The following is a 21,780-nucleotide window of genomic DNA, read 5'->3' as shown; positions in this document are numbered from 1 at the left end:
TAAAATTTTACAAGTGGGACTTCCCTGGTGGTCCAGTTATTAAGAGTCAGCCTTGCATGCAGGGGATGTGGATTCGATCTCTGTTCAGGGAACTAAGATCCAACATGCCACAGAGAAAGTAAGCCCACACACTGTGACTCCTGAGCCCAGGCACCACACCTGAGAGTCCATGTGCCACCAAGAAAGATTCTGCATGACACTACCAAGATCCTGCATGCTCCAAGACTCAACACAGCCAAATAAATACATGTTAAAAGATATTTTTAAAGTTTCCTCAAGAATATTAAGTGTTTACTTTAGACAAAGTTTGCATTCTGAATTTATAATGGACAGATCTTGCATTGAATATTTGAATATTTGCTGTATTATTATTGATTTTTTTTACCAGTACTAGTTTTTTGAAATACTTTTGGTCACTCAGATTTGCTCAGACATACATATATAACCTTCCTTTTGTGTATCATAATGTTCTTAAATATTAGGTATGAGCAGAATATATATTAAATGCAGTAGAATCCATACTGTAAAGGTGCTTAGTAAATCACTTTGGAAACTACAGAATCTATAAATGAAAGCCTACATTACAAATACTAAAGTTCAATCTGCCTGACCTTTAAAGGTAAGGATATGCATAAGGAAGTCATGATAAAGTGCTTTAGTATTACACTCACACGCACACACTCCCTGCTAGTTTAATGAAAATGATTCTTAGTGGTGTGCTTCCCCAGGAAGTATGCCACGGTAGATTAGTGATGTCTATCTTGGTCACAGAAGAGATATTTTAGCAATATGTCTACAGACTACATCAGTTGGGGAGAAATTATACTGTAATTAATGGTGACTGATAAAAGACTTTTTTGAAGGAAATAGATATTTGTCTTTATTTCCCCAGGAAAGAGGCTTCAATAATTCAGAATGTTGAACTACTACTATAAGTTGTATTAAAAGTTGCTGTAGTTCTTATAAAATAGTTGTAACTTCCAATTTTCTTCTAGACTTAATATATACTTTTAGCATTTTAGAATATTTGTTAACTGAAAAAGGATTTTATTCCATCATTTCTTTCAAAAGAAATAAATGGTAAAATACTTTCAGTTTGAAAGTCAGGATTTACAAAACTCATTTTGAGTTATTTTTTCCTTTCCCAAGAAAGATGTATCCCACAGACTTTTGGCCAGAGCAAAACAGAAATGGAAGCCTACATTTTCATCTTTTGATATAAGGTTAGGCTCTGAATACAATATTGGTCCTAGAGCCTCAGTTAAGATTACAGCCATTGCTCAAAATGAAGAGTCCGTATTAAATTATTGCATATTTACTCAAATAAAAGGATATACACGTATATATAGGTTATTTGTTTGTTTGATATTTGCCAAAATGTATTCTCAAGTTGGCAATGAGGTGTGAAAGAAATTTGAAATATACTGTGCTTAACCAATATGCTTAAACCATGCTTAAACCAATAAACCACTTGCCAAATGACACTAGACAGCCAGCATGTTTGGATCATTTCAGAGCATGCTTTGTTCTGATTCACTGGTGTTTATTTAGCACATGGAGATCATGTACTTTTATCTCTCAATGAGACAGTTGTTAAGTGTTCTAGAGAAATGGGAGTTGGGCAACTCTATTATTGGGTCAATCTAAAGCACTCTGGGCTAACATAGAAATAAGGCTCAAATTTGAAATTTATTATAAATTTCACCCAGATCTAAATTCTGGTTCTTCCTGATAGAACTGTGATTTTAGACAAATTAGTTTACTTGAACCCCTGTTTTTTTTTAATTTATAAAATGATAATGATAGTCTTATCTCCAAGCATGACTACAAGAATTATATATATGGGTTAAAGTATATAGTCTCATTCAATTAGACAAGGCTGTGGTCCATGTGATCAGATTGGGTAGTTCTGTATGATTGTGGTTTTCCATCTGTCTGCTCTCAGATGGAGAAGGATAAAAGGCTTATGGAAGCTTCCTGATGGGAGAGAGGGACTGAGGGGGAAACTGGGTTCTGATGGGCAGGGCCATGTTCAGTTCAGTTCAGTTCAGTCACTCAGTCGTGTCTGACTTTTTGTGACCCCATAGACTGCAGCATGCCAGGCTTCCCTATCCATCACCAACTTCCACATTTTGCTCAAACTCATGTCCATTGAGTCGGTGATGCCATCCAACCATCTCAGCCTCTGTCATCCCCTTCTCCTCCTGCCCTCAGTCTTTCCCAGCATCAGGGTCTTCTCAAATGAGTCAGCTCTTTGTATCAGGTGACCAAAGTATGGGAGTTTCAGCTTCAGCATCAGTCCTTCCAATGAACATTCAGGACTGATCTCCTTTAGGATGGACTGGTTGGATCTCCTTGCTGTCCAAAGGACTCTGAAGAGTCTTCTCCAACACCACAGTTCAAAAGCACCAATTCTTTGGTGCTCAGCTTTCTTTAGAGTCCAACTCTCACATCCATACATGACTACTGGAAAAACCATAGCCTTGACTAGACAGACCTCTGTTGGCAAAGTAATGCCTCTGCTTTTTAATATGCTGTCTAGGTTGGTGAAAATTTTCCTTCCAAGGAGTAAGAGTCTTTTTATTTCATGGCTGCAGTCACCATCTTCAGGGATTTTGGAGCACAAAAAATAGAGTTTGACACTATTTCTCCATCTATTTGTGATGAAGTGATGGGACCAGATGCCACGATCTTTGTTTTCTGAATATTGAGCTTTAAGCCAACTTTTTCACTCTCCTCTTTCACTTTCATCAAGAGGTTCCTTAGTTCTTCTTCACTTTCTGCCATAAGGGTGGTGTCATCTGCATGTCTGAGGTTATTGATATTTCTTCCTGCAATCTTGATTCCAGCCTGTGCTTCATCCAACCCAACGTTTCTCATGATGTGTTCTGTATATAAGTTAAATAAGCAGGGTGACAATATACAGCATTGACGTACTCCTTTTCCTGTTTGGAATGAGTCTGTTGTTCCATGTCCAATTCTAATTGTTGCTTCCTGACCTGAATATAAGTTTCTCAAGAGGCAGGTCAGGTGGTGTGGTATTTCCATATCTTTCAGAATTTTCCACAGTTTATTGTGATCCACAGAGTCAAAGGCTTTGGCATAGTCGATAAAGCAGAAACAGATGTTTTTCTGGAACTCTCTTGCTTTTTTGATGATCCAGCGGATGTTGCCTGGACCATGCTCAGTAAATCTTCAATCCAATTTTCTGTTAATGGGTGGAGATATGTTCCCTCCCTGTTATTTACCTGGGGCCAAACTAGGCTTTCCTTGTGGCTCAGAGAGTAAAGCATCTGTCTGCAAAGCAGGAGACCTGGGTTCAATCCCTGGGTTGGGAAGACCCCCAGGAGAAGGAAGTGGCATCCTAGTCCAGTACTCTTGCCTGGAAAATCCTATGGATGGAAGAGCCTGGTAGGCTACAGTTCACAGGGTCTCAAAGAGTCTGACACGACAGAGTGACTTCACTTTCACTTTCAAACTATGGTGGAGGTAATGAAGATAATGGTGAGCTCCCTCAAAGATCCAATACATGCACTGCTACACTCACTGCCCCCAACCCTGCAGCAGGCCACCACTGACCGTTGCCTCCACTGGAGACTCCTGGACATTCCTGGGCAAGTCTGAGTCTGTCTCTTGTGGGGTCACGCCTCCTTTCTCCTTGGTCCTGGTGCACAAGGTTCTATTTGTGCCCTCCAAGAGTCTGTTTCCCCAGTCCAGTGTAAGTTCTGACAGCTCTATCATGGGATTAATGGCGACCTCCTCCTGAGGGCTTATGCCATACCCAGGTCTACTGCACCCAGAGCCCCTGCTCCTGCAGCAGTTCACTGATGACATGTACCTCCACAGAAGATGCTCAAATACAGTGCTGTCTCAGTCTCTGTGGGGCCCCTGGGTCCTGGTGTGCACAAGGTTTGTTTGAGCCCTCTGAGTATCTCTGGGGGGAATGGGGTTTGGTTCTAAATGTGAATTAGCCCCTTCTACCATCTTACTGGGGTTTCTCTGACCTTGGACATGGGGTATCTCCTCACAGCCGCTACAGCGCCATGCAGCCAGGGCTCCATGAATCAAGGCAAATTGGAAGTGGTCAAACAGGAGATGGCAAGAGTGACATTGACATTTTAGGAATCAGTGAACTAAAATGGACTGGAATGGGTGAATTTAACTCAGATGACCATTTTATCTACTAATGTGTCTAAGATTCCCTTAGAAGAAATGGAGTAGCCATCATAGTCAACAAAAGATTCCAAAATGCAGTACTTCAATGCAATCTCAAAAACGACAGAATGATCTCTGTTCGTTTCCAAGGCAAACCATTCAATATCACAGTAATAAATCTATGCCCTGAACAGTAATGCTGAAGAAGCTGAGGTTGAAGAGTTCTATGAAGACCTACAAGACCGTCTTGAACTAACACCCAAAGAGATGTCCTTTTCATTATAGGGGACTGGAATGCAAAAGTAGGAAGTCAAGAAACACCTGGAGTAACAGGCAAATTTGGCCTTGAGTACAGAATGAAGCAGGGCAGAGGCTAATAGAGCTTTGCCAAGAGGAAACACTGGTCATAGCAAACATCTTCTTCCTATAACACAAGAGACGACTCTACACATGGACATCACCTGATGGTCAATACCAAAATAAAATTGATTATATTCTTTGAAGCTAAATATGGAGAAGCTCTATACAGTCAGCAAAAACAAGACTGGGAGCTGATTGTGGCTCAGATCATTAACTCCTTATTGCCAAATTCAGTCATAAATTGAAGAAGGCAGGGAAAACCACTAGACCATTAAGGTATGACCTAAATAAAATCCTTTACAATTATACAGTGTAAGAGATAAATAGATTCAAGGGATTAGATCTGATAGAGTGTCTGACGAACAATAGACAGAAGTTCATGACATTAGCCAGGAGGCAGTGATCAAGATCATCCCCAAGAAAAAGAAATGCAAAAGGGAAAATGGTTGTCAGAGGAGGCCTTACAAATAGCTATGAAAAGAAGAGAAGGAAAGATCAAAGAAGAAAAGGAAAGATATACCCATTTGAATGTAGAGCTCCAAAGAATAGCAAGAGAGATAAGAAAGCCTTCCTCAATGATCAGTGCAAAGAAATAGAGGAAAACAATAGAATAGGAAAGACTAGAGATCTCTTCAAGAAAGTCAGAGATGCCAAGGGAACATTTCATGCAAAGATGGGCTCACTAAAGGACAGATATGCTATGGACCTAACAAAAGCAGAAGGTATTAAGAACAGGTGGCAGCAATACACAGAAGAACTACACAAAAAATGTCCTCACGACCCAGATAATCCACGACCCAGTGATGGTGTAATCACTCACCTAGAGCCAGACATCCTGGAATGTGAAGTCAAGTGGGCCTTAGGAAGCATCACTAAGAATAAAGGTAGTGGAGGTGATGGCATCCCAGTTGAGATATTTCAAATCCTGAAAGATGATGCTGTGGAAATGCTGCACTCAATATTCCAGCAAATTTGGAAAACTCAGCAGTGGCCACAGGGCTTGAAAAGGTCAGTTTGCATTTCAATCCCAAAGAAAGGCAATGTCAAAGACTGCTCTGACTACTGCACAATTGCACTCATCTCACATGCTAATAAAGTAAGGTGCAAAATTCTCCAAGCTAGGTTTCAACTGTACATGAACCGTGAACTTCCAAGTGTTCAAGCTGGTTTTAGAAAAGGCAGTGGAACCAGACACTAAATTGCCAACATCTATTGGATCATCAAAAAAGCAAGAGAGTCCCAGAAAAACATCTATTTATGCTTTAGTGACCATGAAAAGTCTTTGACTGTGTGGATCATCACAAACTGTGGAAAATTCTGAAAGAGATGGGGATACCACGCCACCTGACCTGCCTCTTGAGAAACCTATATGCAGGTCAGGAAACAACATTTAGAACTGGACATGGAACAACAGACTGGTTCCAAATAGGAAAAGGAGTACATCAAGGCTGTATATTGTCACCCTGCTTATTTAACTTATACGCAGAGTACATCATGAGAAATGCTGGGCTGGAAGAAGCACAAGCTTGAATCAAGATTGCCAGGAGAAATATCAATAACATCAGATATGCAGATGGCACCACCCTTATGGCAGAAAGTTAAGAAGAACTAAAGAACCTCTTGATGAAAGTGAAAGAGGAGAATGAAACTGTTGGCTTAAAGCTCAACATTCAGTAAACTGAGATCATGGGATTTGGTCCCATCATTTCATGGAAAATAAATGGAGAAACAGTACAAACAGTGGCAGCCTTTATTTTTTTGGGCTCCAAAATCACTGCAGATGATGACTGCAGCCATGAAATTAAAAGATTCTTTCTCCTTGGAAGAAAAGTTTTCACCAACCTAGACAGCATATTCAAAAGCAGAGACATTACTTTGCCAACAAAGGTCCGTCTAGTCAAGGCTATGGTTTTTCCAGTAGTCAGTATGGATGTGAGAGTTGGACTCTGAAGAAAGCTGAGCACCAAATAATTGATGCTTTGAACTGTGATGTTGGAGAAGACTCTTGAGAGTCTCTTGGATTGCAAGGAGATCCAACCAGTCCATCCTAAAGAAAATCAGTTCTGACTATTCATTGGAAGGACTGATGTTGAAGAAGAACTGACTCATTTGAAAAGACCCTGATGCTGGGTAAGATTGAAGATGGGAGGGGAAGGGGACAACTAGGGTCAGATGGTTGGATGGCATCACCAACTTAATGGGCTTGACTCTGAGTAAACTCTGGGAATTGGTGATGGACAGGGAGGCCTGGGGTGCTGTAGTCCATGGTATCACAAAGAGTCAGACACGATTGAGCGACTGAACTGAACTGAACTGAAAGTATGTAAGATTTTAAGTTGAGAATCAGGAAGCATTTAATAAAACTTACTTTTGTCAGTTATTTTTCAAAGCAGTTCAGCTCAAAAAACAGTCTGTGAAGCCTTGCTTTCTTATTTTTCTTTACTCAGAATTAAAACTTTTTCCTCTGGCAACTTTAGGATACATTGTTTATGCCACTGTGCTAGCTAATCATAGTTTGTATTTTCTCTGTTCTGTCTTTTCTTATGATTGATTCTATAGATGTCTATTTTGTCTAGAATTCAGGGCCTTAATATCATGTCATATTTGTCTTTTTATCTCACGCTGGGTCTATCCTGTGCCTTATACAGATTTAGGTTTTTGATGAATGTTGAATGCCTGGCATTGAACTCATCATAACCTGATGGATTTAACAGTTTTTATTATTTGGTTTAGTTTTCAAATTTGATATAGAATTTCTATGCAATCAATGCCTTACCTTAAGGGCTTTTCCCATGGCTCAGTGTTAAAGAATCTGCCTGCAATGCAGGAGCTGCAGGAAATGTGGGTTTGATCTCAGGGTCAGGAAGATCTCCTAGAGGAAGGCGTAGCAATCCACTCCATATTCTTGCCTGGTGAATTCCATGGATAGACGATTCTGGTGGGCTACGGTCCATGGTGTTGCAAAGAGTCAGACACTACTGAAGTGACTTAGCACACACAAGGAAGCTATCTGTTCTGTTGATGATTGATTTATTATTTATTTAAAATGTGATGATTGGGGAAAAAGTAAGAATTTCTGAAAACGAGTGTGTATTTGAAGATAAACATATTTAACCTTAACATAAAAATAGACAAACTGAAGCAGAGGTATGAGTGTACAAAGGGAAAACTCAGAGTTGAAGCTAATTAAGCATTTTCTCCTTTAGTCATAAATACTAATGAATGATCATGGCTCAGCTCTTAAAATGCTGATGTTGACTATTAATCCTTTCTAGGCTTGCATGAGTCTAATATTTGGTAATGATGTCAAGTGATGCTATGTTCAGCAAAATGGTAGAATGATATTTTTCTCAATGGGGGAAAACAGAGTGGGCTAAATTCATTTATCTTTTCACTCAAAGAAAATCTATTTTTTCTCTAAGTGCCAACTATACAAAGGGATAAAAAAAAATGAATGAAACATAGCACTTATTATCAAAGTCTAAAGGGAAGAGACAGGAATAAAAAAGTAATTATAATCTACTGTGTGTGACAGGATAGAGCTCCATATAGAGTGAACAATCAGGAGTGGCTTCTAACTCCGATGTTTAGGATTCGCCTATGTCTAAGACATTATCAAAGTTGCTCAGTTGTGCCCAACTCTTTGTGACCCCATAGACTATATGGTAGATGGAATTCTCCAGGCCAGAATACTGGAGTGGGCAGCCTTTCCCTTCTCCAGGAGATCTTCCCAACCTAGGGACTGAACCCAGGTCACCCACATTGCAGGCAGATTCTTTACCAGCTGAGTCACCAGGAAAGCCCATATGCTAGTAAAGTAATGCTCAAAATTCTCCAAGCCAGACTTCAGCAATACATGAACCATGAACTTCCTGATGTTCAAGCTGGTTTTAGAAAAGGCAGAGGAACCAGAGATCAAATTGCCAACATCTGCTGGATCATGGAAAAAGCAAGAGAGTTCCAGAAGAAACATCTATTTCTGCTTTATTGACTATGCCAAAGGCTTTGACTGTGTGGATCACAATAAATTGTGGAAAATTCTGAAAGAGATGGGAATACCAGACCGCCTGACCTGCCTCTTCAGAAATCTGTATGCAGGTCAGGAAACAACAGTTAGAACTGGACATGGAACAACAGACTGGTTCCAAATAGGAAAAGGAGTATGTCAAGGCTGTATATTGTCACCCTGCTTATTTAACTTATATACAGAGTACATCATGAGAAATGCTGGGCTGGAAGAAGCACAAGGGGGAATCAAGATTCCCGGGAGAAATATCAATAACTTCAGATATGCAGATGACACCACCCTAATGGCAGAAAGTGAAGAGGAACTAAAAAGCCTCTTGATGAAAGTGAAAGAGGAGAGTGAAAAAGTTGGCTTAAAGCTCAACATTCAGAAAATGAAGATCATGGCATCCGGTCCCATCACTTCATTGGAAATAGATGGGGAAACAGTGGAAACAGTGTCAGACTTTATTTTTTGGGGCTCTGAAATAACTGCAGACGGTGACTGCAGTCATGAATTAAAAGACACTTACTCCTTGGAAGAAAAGTTATGACCAACCTAGATAGCATATTCAAAAGCAAAGACTTTTACTTTGCCCACTAAGGTCCTTCTAGTCAAGGCTATGGTTTTTACTGTGGTCATGTATGGATGTGAGAGTTGAACTGTGAAGAAGGCTGAGTGCCGAAAAATTGATGCTTTTGAACTGTGGTGTTGGAGAAGACTCTTGAGAGTCCCTTGGACTGCAAGGAGATCCAACCAGTCCATTCTGAAGGAGATCAGACCTGGGATTTCTTTGGAAGGAATGATGCTAAAGCTGAAACTCCAGTACTTTGGCCACCTCATGTGAAGAGTTGACTCATTGAAAAAGACTCTGATGCTGGGAGGAATTGGGGGCAGGAGGAGAAGGGGATGACAGAGGATGAGATGTCTGGATAGCATCACCGACTCGATGGACGTGAGTCTGAATGAACTCCGGGAGATGGTGATGAACAGGGAGGCCTGGAATGCTGCGATTCATGGGGTCGCAAAGAGTCCTACACGACCGAGCAACTGAACTGAACTGAACTATGTCTAAGAAGTATTAAACTTAAAGACAGGTGTGAAGATGATTCACTGACAGTTCTGGAAGCATAGGAAGTATTTTTTTCCATTGTGATAAGAAAATACAGAGTATTAAAATTAAAATGATGAAATTACTTTAAAACAATTTTAGTTAAGCTAGGATTTAGCTTTGTGTGCAGAAATTTTCTGGAGAAGGCAATGGCACCCCACTCCAGTACTCTTGCCTGGAAAATCCTGTGGATGGAGGAGCCTGGTAGGCTGCTGTGTATGGGATCACACAGAGTCGGACACAACTGAAGTGACTTAGCAGCAGTGATTTTTTAATCTAAGATTTTTTTATACCTTATGTGTCTTTTATATTAATTAGTTATTACATGTTTGCAATTTAAACAGTACTTTTAAAATTTCAGATCAGTTCATCAACTAGCAAATGGATGAACAAGTTTTGGTATATCCATATGATGGAATACTAATAAGTCATATAAAATAATGAAATACAAATGCATGCAGTATCATGGAAGAAGCTTGAAAGCAGTAGTCTAACTAAAAGGAGCCAGACAAAAAAGACCACACATTCTAAAACATATTGTGTGAGTTTCCTAGGACTGGTGTAACAAAGTACCACAAACTGGGTGACTTAAAATGTTTTGCTTCACAGTTTTGGAATCTAAAAGTATGAGATCAAAGTATTGAGAAAACCATGATGTTCTATCTGAAATCAGTAAGGGTGATTCCTGTACATCTTGCAACTTCTGTTGATTTTTTGGTAATTCTTGGCGATCCCTGGCTCAGAGCTGGAGCCCTTCAATCTCTGCCTCTGTGATATAACATGACCTCCTCTCCTTGTGTATGTCTCTTTTTATAAGGATAGCAGTCATATTGGCTTAAGAGTTCAGTCTACTATTGCTGTTGTTGTGCTCAGTTGTGTCTGACTCTTTGCGACCCTATAGACTGTCACCTGCCAGGCCCCTTTGTCCATGGAATTTTCCAGGCAAGAGTACTGGAGTGGGTTGCCATTTCCCATACCAGGATATCTTCGTATCTCAACCGAGGGATCAAGCCCATGCCTCTTGCATCTCCTGCTTTGGCAGGCGGACTCTTTACCAGTAGTGCCTCCTGGGAAGTCCTTGGTCTACCACAGTATGACCTCATCCTAACTATATTACTATTAGCAACAAACTTATTTTCAAGAAGTTTACATTCTGAGATACTAGGGGTTAGGACCTCAGCATATATTTTAGGGGAAAACAATTCAACCCATAGCACCCATTTATATGAATTACACAGAGCAGGCAAATTCATAGAGGCTAAAAACAGATTAGTGGTTGCCCATTGCTTCAGGGAGGAGGGAATGGAAGTGACAGTTTAGTAGATATGGAGTTCTCTTTTCCATGTAACAGTGTAACTGTTTTGGAGCTATATAGTTGCAATAGTTCACACCATTTTGGGTGTACTAAATGCCTTTGAACAGTATAGTATAAGATGGGAAAAATGGTAAATTGTATGTTGTGTGCAAGGAATCCATAATGAGTGAATGAATAAATGCTGTCAATTTATTCTAGTTTGTTTGGATCACACTTTACACATATTTGCCTACCATTTTTATTGCTCTGTTTATTTTAGCATTTCCTGTTCTATTGCCCTCACACCACAAAACCTAGGGTCAGCTTCTTGTCTCTTTACTGTAGTTCTCTTACTTTACTGAAGTGCCTGAAGTGCCTTGCGCTCTGTATATTTCTTTTCCTCATTTAAACCAAATTACTCTAAATACTTTATTTAAATTTCCATTCTCAAATTTCGTTAGAAACTAACTCTCTTTGTGTGCTAATGACTGAAAAGAACAGTGTGATTTTTCCTACTTCTATCAGGAATTCTCCTCTATCCTTCTCCTGCTGTGGTAAAATTTAATATCCACACATAAAAAGTGGTCAACGGTAAGAATTTCCTTTCCCTGATATAAAAGTACAGAATCATTTCTCTACATATCAGCTTTAAGGTCTCCCCAGTGTTAAGCAAAGTTCATGTTATTTTGCTCAGAACTCACACTGGTGGGGATCAATCCCTGCTGGACCATGAATTTTGGCAGTATGCAGCTGGGGAGTATATTAGGAAGGCAACTAGCAAAAGAGTTTGTTTCCAAGTGGTGTGAAAAATAACTTTAATGAAATAACATATGCAATAGGAGTGTTAGAAACCTCCTTGCTTCCTAGGATGGTTTCTACTCAACTCCTTGAGTCAATAAATTTTACTTTATTTACTTCTAAATTTTTAGCTGAACAAGAAAATAAAGGTCACGGTACATTTCTAGTAGCAGTAATAATGATAAATAACAATAATTAATGTTATTTCCCCTCAGTCTGGTATTTCTATATGGAGGAATTTGGACTAGAATTACACTCCAGCAAATTGCTGAGTGAAATTCACTGGTTCATGTTCCTGAGTTATCTGATTAAACTATGGCGGTCACTGGAGACTCATTCTCTTTATTCCTTTCCTACCTGCCCCAGACCAGTATAAGACAGGATTTGGGGGTAAGATTTGCTCTCTACACTCAAACATTCCTTGAACGTACTTCCACAGTATACTCTTATAAAAGACCTTGGGAGAATGCTAGCAAGCCCTTTTGCCTTTAGATCAAAGCTACATCATGTTTTAGCTTACTAGAAATAAAACCGACGCTTCCCACCCACCCCCAACTTATTTTTTGTAACTGGTTCCAAATTAAGAAGATACAAAAGGGAATAGAGATATGCATTGACATTCTAATATTCCAGATAACATTTATGGCACATTTGTCATGTGTGAGTCATTGTATTAAGTTCTTTATCTCATTAATCCTCTTAACAACCTTTTGCTTACATACTGGAGGCAAAGGAAAAATTTCTTTTTCTTGTTTTAAGTAATTCCCCTCAGCCTTCATTTTTTATTTCTTTAGCTCCTTTCTCTATCAAGAATATTAATTAATATGACCTTACTTTGTTTGGAAAAACTTATCACATCAATCTGAATTCTATTTCCCGAGGATGGAAAAGTTTAGGAAAGCAGGTTACTCAGGGCATCCGAAAGCAAAGTTTAGACATCTTGGAATACTTAGATGGTCACCAAGAATTATAATTCACACTTACCACTCTGTTAACTTTCCTGGGAAAAGATTAATGCTCACTGGAAATGGAATCGTTTGCCAGTCTTAATTATTCAACAGGATTATTTGTCAAGCCACAGATATTTCAAAAACCTCTCTTTCAGTGAGCTGACTAGTTTTTATTTGACATGATAGCCTATCGAGTGGCTACTACAGCATTATTACTGAATAAGTAATAACACAAATTCTTATACACCAGAGCAACTTTAGAATTGTCTGACTAAAGATTTTAAAAATCTTTAAATAAAAAGATTTTTATTTAAAAAAATCTTTAAATCTTTTAAACCTTAAAAAAAAATCTTTAGATAAAAATCAGGCACAACAACATGTTCATCAATACATAAATATCCAAACTCTTAAAACATATGGTTAGGAAAGGAAGCATCATAGAAAGTCCAAGTAAAGTGTCAATATCTTGTACCATATGTCATGCTGATGTTGAGAACATAGAGATGTGAAAATTAACATCTCTCTTGCAGGGAAACAAAGGAACAACTCCGGGCGGGGCGGGGGGGGGGGGCGGGGGGGAGAAGGGGAAGGGGGGGAATCAGAGAGATGCCTCTGATAATGAACCACGGGAAACCGCAGCCAAAAATCTGAGGAGGGGGGAAGCTAGTCCATCAATAATCATTTTACCTTCAAAAAGCTCCCGCTTTGCCCACCCCTCATGCAATTCACACTCAACTCCTCAGGAACCCAGCAGCAGCATTTGGCTCAAGATGCATACATCTGCATAGATTTCCCTGTGGGTGACTTTATTAATTTTTCTGCTTTGTCTTCCTTATAGTGAACACTGACAAGTCACAACACCACTGTGGCTTTGGCAAGCATGCAAGTCTTAACTGAAGTTTCCTTTAAAACAAAACAAAACAAAACAAAACGGTGGCAGTACCTTGAGAATCAGCTCAGAACACAGCAGAAAAAAGACAAAGGGCTTGGTCCTTTAATTCAGGAGTTACCAGGCAGCCCTATAAGCATATATGTTCATTATGTAATTGCAACATGTGAAATCAGCTGTGTTTAAATGAATAACATATGCTACCAGGGAGCTCAGAGTCTCAAGAAGGAAGGTGATCCCTGCCAGCTGCACAGCATTAATGCTTGCTCTCTGGAATGGAACCAATGTGCCCTTTTGCCTTTGCATCAAGAAGTGCAAAGAGCAGAGCTGTCGTTTCCAGCAGCCAGGACTGGCATTTTGGTGTTCTTGGCTTCAGGTCTTGGGATAGCCTGCCTGGGAGCCCCCTAATCAGTCAGTAATTGCCAGGGTCTCCCCACATCCTTGTGTTATAGAGCCAAATAGGGAGCTAAGCAAGTTGTCTCTGGTCAGAAGGAAAGGGAACATTTCTAAGCTATTTCTTTCCTTTTTTTAAATAGAGGAGTCAAGCATCTCTGAACACTAGAGGGAGTTCTGATTATGCTCAGAGTCTTGTTTTCATTTTTGAAATAATTACATATTAAAAGAGAAAAACTCAACTTTAAAAAGGGACAAATTTTTTAACTTCAGGTTACTAATGCATATCATTTTTTCTGTTGGGAGATGAGGAGAGGTTTCACTTTCATCGTGTGGAATGAAGCAGAATACAGACTCTGAGTCCTAAAACAGCAATGTGTATGGACGCCTGTGCGACCTCTCTTGTTTATTCAGTTTGAACCATCCTCAGCCTCAAAATATATACATTTATTTCATGAATTTTAAAATATGATATGTCTGAACTAAGTACTGAAATTTTTAATATTGCCAGAATTGGAACAGCAATTAGAAGCACTGGGAATTTGCCAGTTTAGAACTTTTATTTCTTCCAGAAAATGATGAAGAACAAAGCATGAATTATATACCTTTTTTTCCTCTAAAAACATTAAGATGAACCAAATTATGATTTATCCAAGTAATAATAATTCCACAAAAATGTACTTAACTGATTAAGATTTAATTTAAGTAGTTCCTTGTTCTGCATATAAAAATATGGACATGTAAGCTGCATTTTGAGAGCATACTTTGAGATCTAAACTTCTTTCATTTATTAATGGACAATAATGGATATGTAAAAAGAACAGAGATTCTTAGTTAAATAATGTATTAGTGCTGCCATATATATAATTTCCCTCATTACACAACTACAAGAAGAGTGTCTTTATGAAAGGGACTCTGTGCTTAATCTTTCCAGTTTATACTCATCTTTACAAGACAAATTTATCATTTTAAATTCTTTTCACAATGCTTTTTGTCTTAGAACAGAACAAGACACACAAAACTTAAGATTTTGTTCTGTACATGTACAGAACATATGACTTTTACTCCACAAATACAAATATTAAGTATTATCATATTATATATTTTAATTCAGTGAAATCTAACTTCAAGCCCCATTCTTGGCTGATGAGAAATTGTATCCCAATTATGATCCGTCATTCTCCTACTTCACATGAATATCCTGTGGAGTTTGGTGTATAAAGATGGGGGTGAAAGATTTGGCACGAAATAGTTGAAAAGCTTTTCTAGTATCAAATTTTGGTAAGCTGTCCATTGTGTAAGTCTCCATGGTCTTCTGAAATCTTAGAACTCTATTTCGCTCTGTGGGTTCAGAACGCTTTTAAAACCTGGTGCATTTAATTTACATGCACAATCCCCTAAGACCTGTCACTTTTTCTTCAGGTACCATAAATGTATCATGTGTCCCAGTCCCTTTCAAACCCAAAATCTTGCATTTGTTTTATCATCTTTCATTGTCTTAGGCCCATTGTAGCCACTTTTTCTTCCTAAAAGCATTCATTTCTCATTAGAGTAGCTTTTGCCCCAGGAACTCAGGCTTTCTGAAAACTAAATCCAGGAAAGGAAATTTTCAGCCAACAGCAGCTTCTCCTTTCAACTTTGTAACAGAAATCTTTCCTGAGTAAGAAAGAACAAAGGGTTCTAACTGTTCTCTTGGAATACAGGGTGGAAACACATTTTAAGTGCAAAATGCAAATTAAGATTTTAAGATGTTATTTTGCCACATAAATTTTGTGTTTTCCAAAATTTGTACATTAAACATGCATTATTTTCTTAATTAGGAAATATATTTTTTATAGAGTATACTTCCTTTTGAGTTTTTTTTTTTTAATAGATATGTTTAAACAAAGGATGCAATAAAAAAGACTTTTTCAAAGGGAAGACTAATCAACTACACGGTCTTCAGAGTTTTAAAACCATGTATGATTTTTTTTTCCAATTCCATTCAATTTTAATAGCATTATTTTTCTACATGTTACTAAAACAGTGATTTTTTTCTTAATTGTTTTTGGAAAAGCTTGAAATATTTAAACCTTATTGAATATCTTTATCATTTCTAAGTATCAATTTTGAAAACCAGAGCTCTGAAACAAAACAGAGGGCAATCAACAGGTCAATCAACATTCTAATTTCCAAGTATCTGGTAAAGGTAGGAATTAACTTAGAGTTCTACAAAATGAGGGGACTCCTCTGGTGGTCCAGTGGCTAAGACTCTGAACTCCCTATGCAGAGGGCCTGGGTTCTATCCCTGGTCAGGGAACTAGATGCCACTCAGAGTTTGATGCCGCAATAAAGATCTTGCCTGCTGCAATGAAGATCAAAGATCACACATGATGCAGTGAAGACTCAACACAGTCAAATATATAAAGAAATATTCTGAGGGCTTCCCCTGTGGCTCAGCTGGTGAAGAATCCGCCTGCAATGCTGGAGACCTGGGTTCAATCCCTGGTTTGGGAAGATCCCCTGGAGAAGGGAAAGGCTACCCACTACAATATTCTGGCCTGGAGAATTCAAAGACTGTAGAGTTCATGGGGTCACAAAGAGTTCGGATACAACTCAGCGACTTTCACTTTCACTTTTCTACAAAATGATTCTTGACAAAGGGTGATATTTAAATGATCATATTTAACAACTAGCATGTCAAGAACATCAACCAATTGAAGTAGACAGATACCATTATTCTTTAAGGGTTAGTCAAACAACAACCTCGAGCCTTAAGATTATATACTGAGAACATTCAAAGTCCTAAGAAGACATTTAAAATATACTTTTGATTAAATAAATGCATTCCTGATAAGGATATCATCAAAAACAGAAGTACTCCAGCTAATGGTGACCACTAATCATCAAATTATATCTGGAATCTATATATTTTGTTACTATTCCTATAGATACTATCTAGATATTGACTACCATTTTCTTCTGACACAAGTGAGATTAAACTTTGGAACAATGAATAGAATCCCACCAAATCTAAGACATAATCAGATAGGGGAGGCAGCCAGACATTTAGAAACTCAAGGGTGCTATGCTAGGAGCCTTAGTGAGATCTGTACTCAGCTGAGATTGTGAAAAGCATAGATGGAGATGTGTGTGTGTGTGTTTGTGAGTGTGTGTTTGCTCAGTTGCTCAGTCATGTTGGACTCTTTTGCAACCCCATGAACTGTAGCTCTGTTCATGGAATTTTCCAGCCAAGAATACTGGAGCAATAATGCCAAAGTCAAGTCTGCAAAAACCAGGATTGAAATGCACAGAAAACAAAATTCTCTGACAAAAATAGTATTAATAACAGCAAACATTTGTTTGCAGGAATTACAGTGGCAGGGTCCTGTGCTGAGTACTGTCAACATTTCAGAACTAGCAGAAGTAAAACCACTGAATTAGTGACATAGTAATTTGTAAAAGTTTATTATGCACATAAAAATCACTTTATAAACTGGGATTATTCAAACCCACAGTAGATATGATATTCAGCTACATGACGTTCAGCTACATGATGTTACAAAACGACTTATCAAGTGCAACTAAGGAAGCTGTTTAACCTTTACACCGATTGGTTATTAAAATGCGGGTTACCAGACACCAGGGGGTTAGTTAAAAGTGATTACCTTATATTATTTTAGGAAGATGACTTATGTTTCTTTTATGATTGTCAGAGTCATTTACCCTAAGTGGTCCAGATTAAGTTTTGCTTATTTTATAGAATAAATTAAATTAAGTTTCATTTACATGGTTTAAATGGTTTCGTCTACTAAAAAATTTTCAACTTTGGTCTCCATTTTATATTTAATTTTAACAGTACCTAAAAAAGCTGCATTATCTTTCGCCTGACAAAAACCCAATTGAACAAGTAGTAGTAACATCCCCATTTTATAGAGATTAAGTATTTTATTCCATAACATGAAAGCCAAGAAACAAATTAGAAAGGTTGGAGTGGGGTTAAGGGAGCTAGAGTAAGGAAACACGGGCGTATAAGGAGGGTCACAAATTTGAAACCAGATTAACAGGGCAATGAAATATAAAAATATTGAAAGAGAGCAATGAAATATTGGAGCTGGCAATAGTTGGTAGAGTGTACAAACAACTCCACCTTAAAAAACATCCAATTAAAAACATAGTTTGTCTGTCACCAGCCAATCCACTAGGAGGTACTTTGTGGATTTATAACAATTCAAAACTTCCTATTTTTCAGGGGAAGGTAATTAGACTTCCCAAGGCTGTATATAAAGTCTACTGACAGCAGTCTTACTGCTTATAACAGCTGTTCAATTTGATCAGAAAAATAATGGAAGATCTGTCATTGACTTATTCACTTATAAATTGCACCAAGATGCTCTAATATGTTAGCTTTTTTAAACTATCATGCACTTTAAGATTTAATGCCAGGTAGATGAATTCTGCTTCTCTTTCCAATAATTGTGTCCATGAGAAGCAATAGTACATTCTATTAAGTTCAGAAAAAAGAGTTGGAAAGAAATAGCATTAAGGGGAATTAGCAAGAGCGAGTCCTGATTGGCAGTTATATAATCTGAAGGACTGATCATTAAACTGCTGTGGCAGTCGGCAGAGAGGGCAGAAGAGAGACCTCCCCACACTTCCACCCGACACACATACACGCGTGTGTGTACATTATAGCATTGCATACCCTCCCTTGGTCACCTGAGTTTAGAATCACCAGGGGATTTAGGCGACAACTGCTAACAGGATACATCACTGTATCAGAAACCCCAAAGATCATATTATGTCCATTCCACAGTCTATGCTGCTGCTGCTAAAAAATAGCAACGTGCATTTTATAATATTTCCAAACACTGGCATGTCAAAGCACATTGATCTCAGGGTTAATTTAAAAAACAAAAAATAAAAACTAACAAACCAAAAAACCTTTCAGCATAGACTCCAATCTCCTGGAAATGGGTTATTTTGGGGGAGAACTCTGTGGGTGGCTTTAAGTTCTTATTTTTGTACTAGGAACACAGCTGTCACTTGTAACAGAATTATAGAGAGAAAAGTCATGGTGTAGTTAGCCATTTAGCCTACAGCCAGGAGGCAGCTCACTACAGTGTATTCCCTGACTTGTCCAATCTAGTTGAAAATGACTAAACTGATGAAGCCAGAAGCACTTTCACTGAGACACTGTTAAACAGCCTAACAGAATTGAATTGCTCCTCTAGCTTTACCAGATTCATCATCTGGTATAAAGTTCTTTCCTGGTGGCTCAGTCAGTAAAGAATGTGCCTGCAATGCCAGGGATCGGGGTTCAGTCCTTCAGTCAGGAAGATCTCCTGGAGAGAGGAATGGTTATGCATACCAACATTCTTGCCTGGAGCATTCCATGAACAGGGGAGCCTGGTGAGCTACAGTCCATGGGGTCACAAAGCATCAGACACTACAGAGTGAGTTTCACTTTCACAAAGAAATAAAGCATATTTTGAAATTTTAGTTTTGAAATTTGTTCTTTAAAATGTATATAGCTCTCTGTAATCCCAAAAGTCAACACAGAAATCATCAGTGTGGGAATTAATTTGAAATATTTAAGTGTGGAAATCAAGAAAAATAACAAAATGCTTCAACAATAATATATTTCTGTGGCTTAACAGACTTAGGAAGAATATGCTGGCTGTTTTAAAGTCAGGTGTCATGCTTGGTTAATATCGTAACTAGACATAAGCTATCAAAACCAGCCCTAGACAAGATTGCTAAGTAGGTAAAAACATTCTCCACTAAGCTTCACTCATTTCTTCTCCTTTACTCTCTTCTTCACTGATTTTATGACTTCTCTCATATAGTTGCTAAATTTAATCTGTGCATTTAAAACTCATCCCACACAAAACGTATTCCTGTCTTTTTTGCAGCCCTTTATTTCTGATTCTTAAAGTATCAGTTCTCTTTTCCTTCACTGTGTTAGATATTTGTTTCCTATGAGATGACCAATGAAAAATCTGACAAGCAAATTATAGCTTATGAAAATAATAAGCTCCCACTATGTATCTCTACCTTTGGTAAGTACTTGTAATTTAACATGTTCTTTGTCATAAAAGGGAGTGGCAGTGTGATGACAATATAGCAGACACCATCAGGAAAATGTGCATTATTATGAGAATTCATTCGAAAATAGCAGGCTTAAATCCTAGCATACTTTACCCATGAAATCAATTTTATAAATTCTGATTAGGTGACCAGCTGGCCTTTATAAGCCCAATTAACTCATAATATGTTTTCTATCATGTCACTGTGTTCTGTTGTTGCTAAGAACTATCCTCAATTTCAAATGAGAATGTGTGACTACTGAACTGAGCAAGTGGGCCATCTCCCTGGTCACAGTATGTTTCCAGAAGAGAACCTCCCTTTACCAAACAAAACTTGCAGCCAATATCATCCACCTTCAAGGTACAATGTTAATAGCCACAGTGAGGGATGTTGAGTCTAAAAGAAATACAAAAAGTTTGAACAGAAGGTGGTGAAAAGGTAGATATGGTATTAATAGTTGAGTTAACATCCGTTGGATCATCAAAAAAGCAAGAGAGTTCCAGAAAAACATCTATTACTGCTTTATTGACTATGCCAAAGCCTTTGACTGTGTGGATCACAACAAACTCTGGAAAATTGGGAATACCAGATAGGAATACCAGATCAACTGACCTGCCTCTTGAGAAATCTATATGCAGGTCAAGAAGCAACAGTTACAACTGGACATGGATCAACAGACTGGTTTCAAATAGGGAAAGGAGTACAACAAGTCTGTATATTGTCACCCTGCTTATTTAACTTCTATGCAGAGTACATCATGAGAAACACTGGGCTGGATGAAGCACAAGCTGGAATCAAGATTGCCGGGAGAAATATCAATAACCTCAGATATGCAGATGACACCACCCTTATGGCAGAAAGTGAAGAAGAACTAAAGAACCTTTTGATGAAAGTGAAAGAGGAGAGTGAAAAAGTTGGCTTAAAATTCAACATTCAGAAAATGAAGATCATGGCATCTGGTCCCATCACTTCATGGGAAATAGATGGGGAAACAGAGGAAACAGTGTCAGACTTTATTTTTTGGGGCTCCAAAATCACTGCAGATGGTGATTGCAGCCATGAAATTAAAAGATGCTTGCTCTTTGGAAGAAAAGTTATGACCAGGCTAGACAGCATATAGAAAAGCAGAGACATTACTTTGCCAACTAAGGTCCGTCTAGTCAAGGCTATGGTTTTTCCTGTGGTCATGTATGGATGTGAGAGTTGGACCGTGAAGAAGGCTGAGCGCTGAAGAATTGATGCTTTTGAACTGTGGTGTTGGAGAAGACTCTTGAGAGTCCCTTGGCCAGCAAGGAGATGCAACCAGTCCATCCTAAAGGAAATCAGTCCCAAATATTCTTTGGAAGGACTGATGCTGAAGCTGAAGCTCCCATACTTTGGCCACCTGATGTGAAGAGTTTGCTCATTTGAAAAGACCCTGATGCTGGACAAGACTGAAGGTGGGAGGAGAAGGGGATGACAGAGGATGAGATGTTTGTATGCCATCACCGACTCAATGGACATGAGTTTGAGAACTCTAGGAGTTGGTGATGGACAGGGAGGCTGGCGTGCTGCAGTCCATGTGGTTGCAAAGAGTAGGATACTACAGAGTGACTGAACTGAACTAAACTGAACTGAACAACAACAACAAAAATAGTTGAGTGAACAATGAAACATCGCTTCTGAAAGTACAAGCGTTAGTCACTCAGTCGTGTCTGACTCTTTGCGATTCCATGGACTGTAGCCTGCCAGGGTCCTCTGTCCATGGGATTTCCC

Source organism: Ovis canadensis, chromosome 21 (assembly GCF_042477335.2).
Source record: "Ovis canadensis isolate MfBH-ARS-UI-01 breed Bighorn chromosome 21, ARS-UI_OviCan_v2, whole genome shotgun sequence".
Taxonomy (NCBI): Eukaryota; Metazoa; Chordata; class Mammalia; order Artiodactyla; family Bovidae; genus Ovis; species Ovis canadensis.
This window is presented reverse-complemented; position numbering follows the sequence as displayed.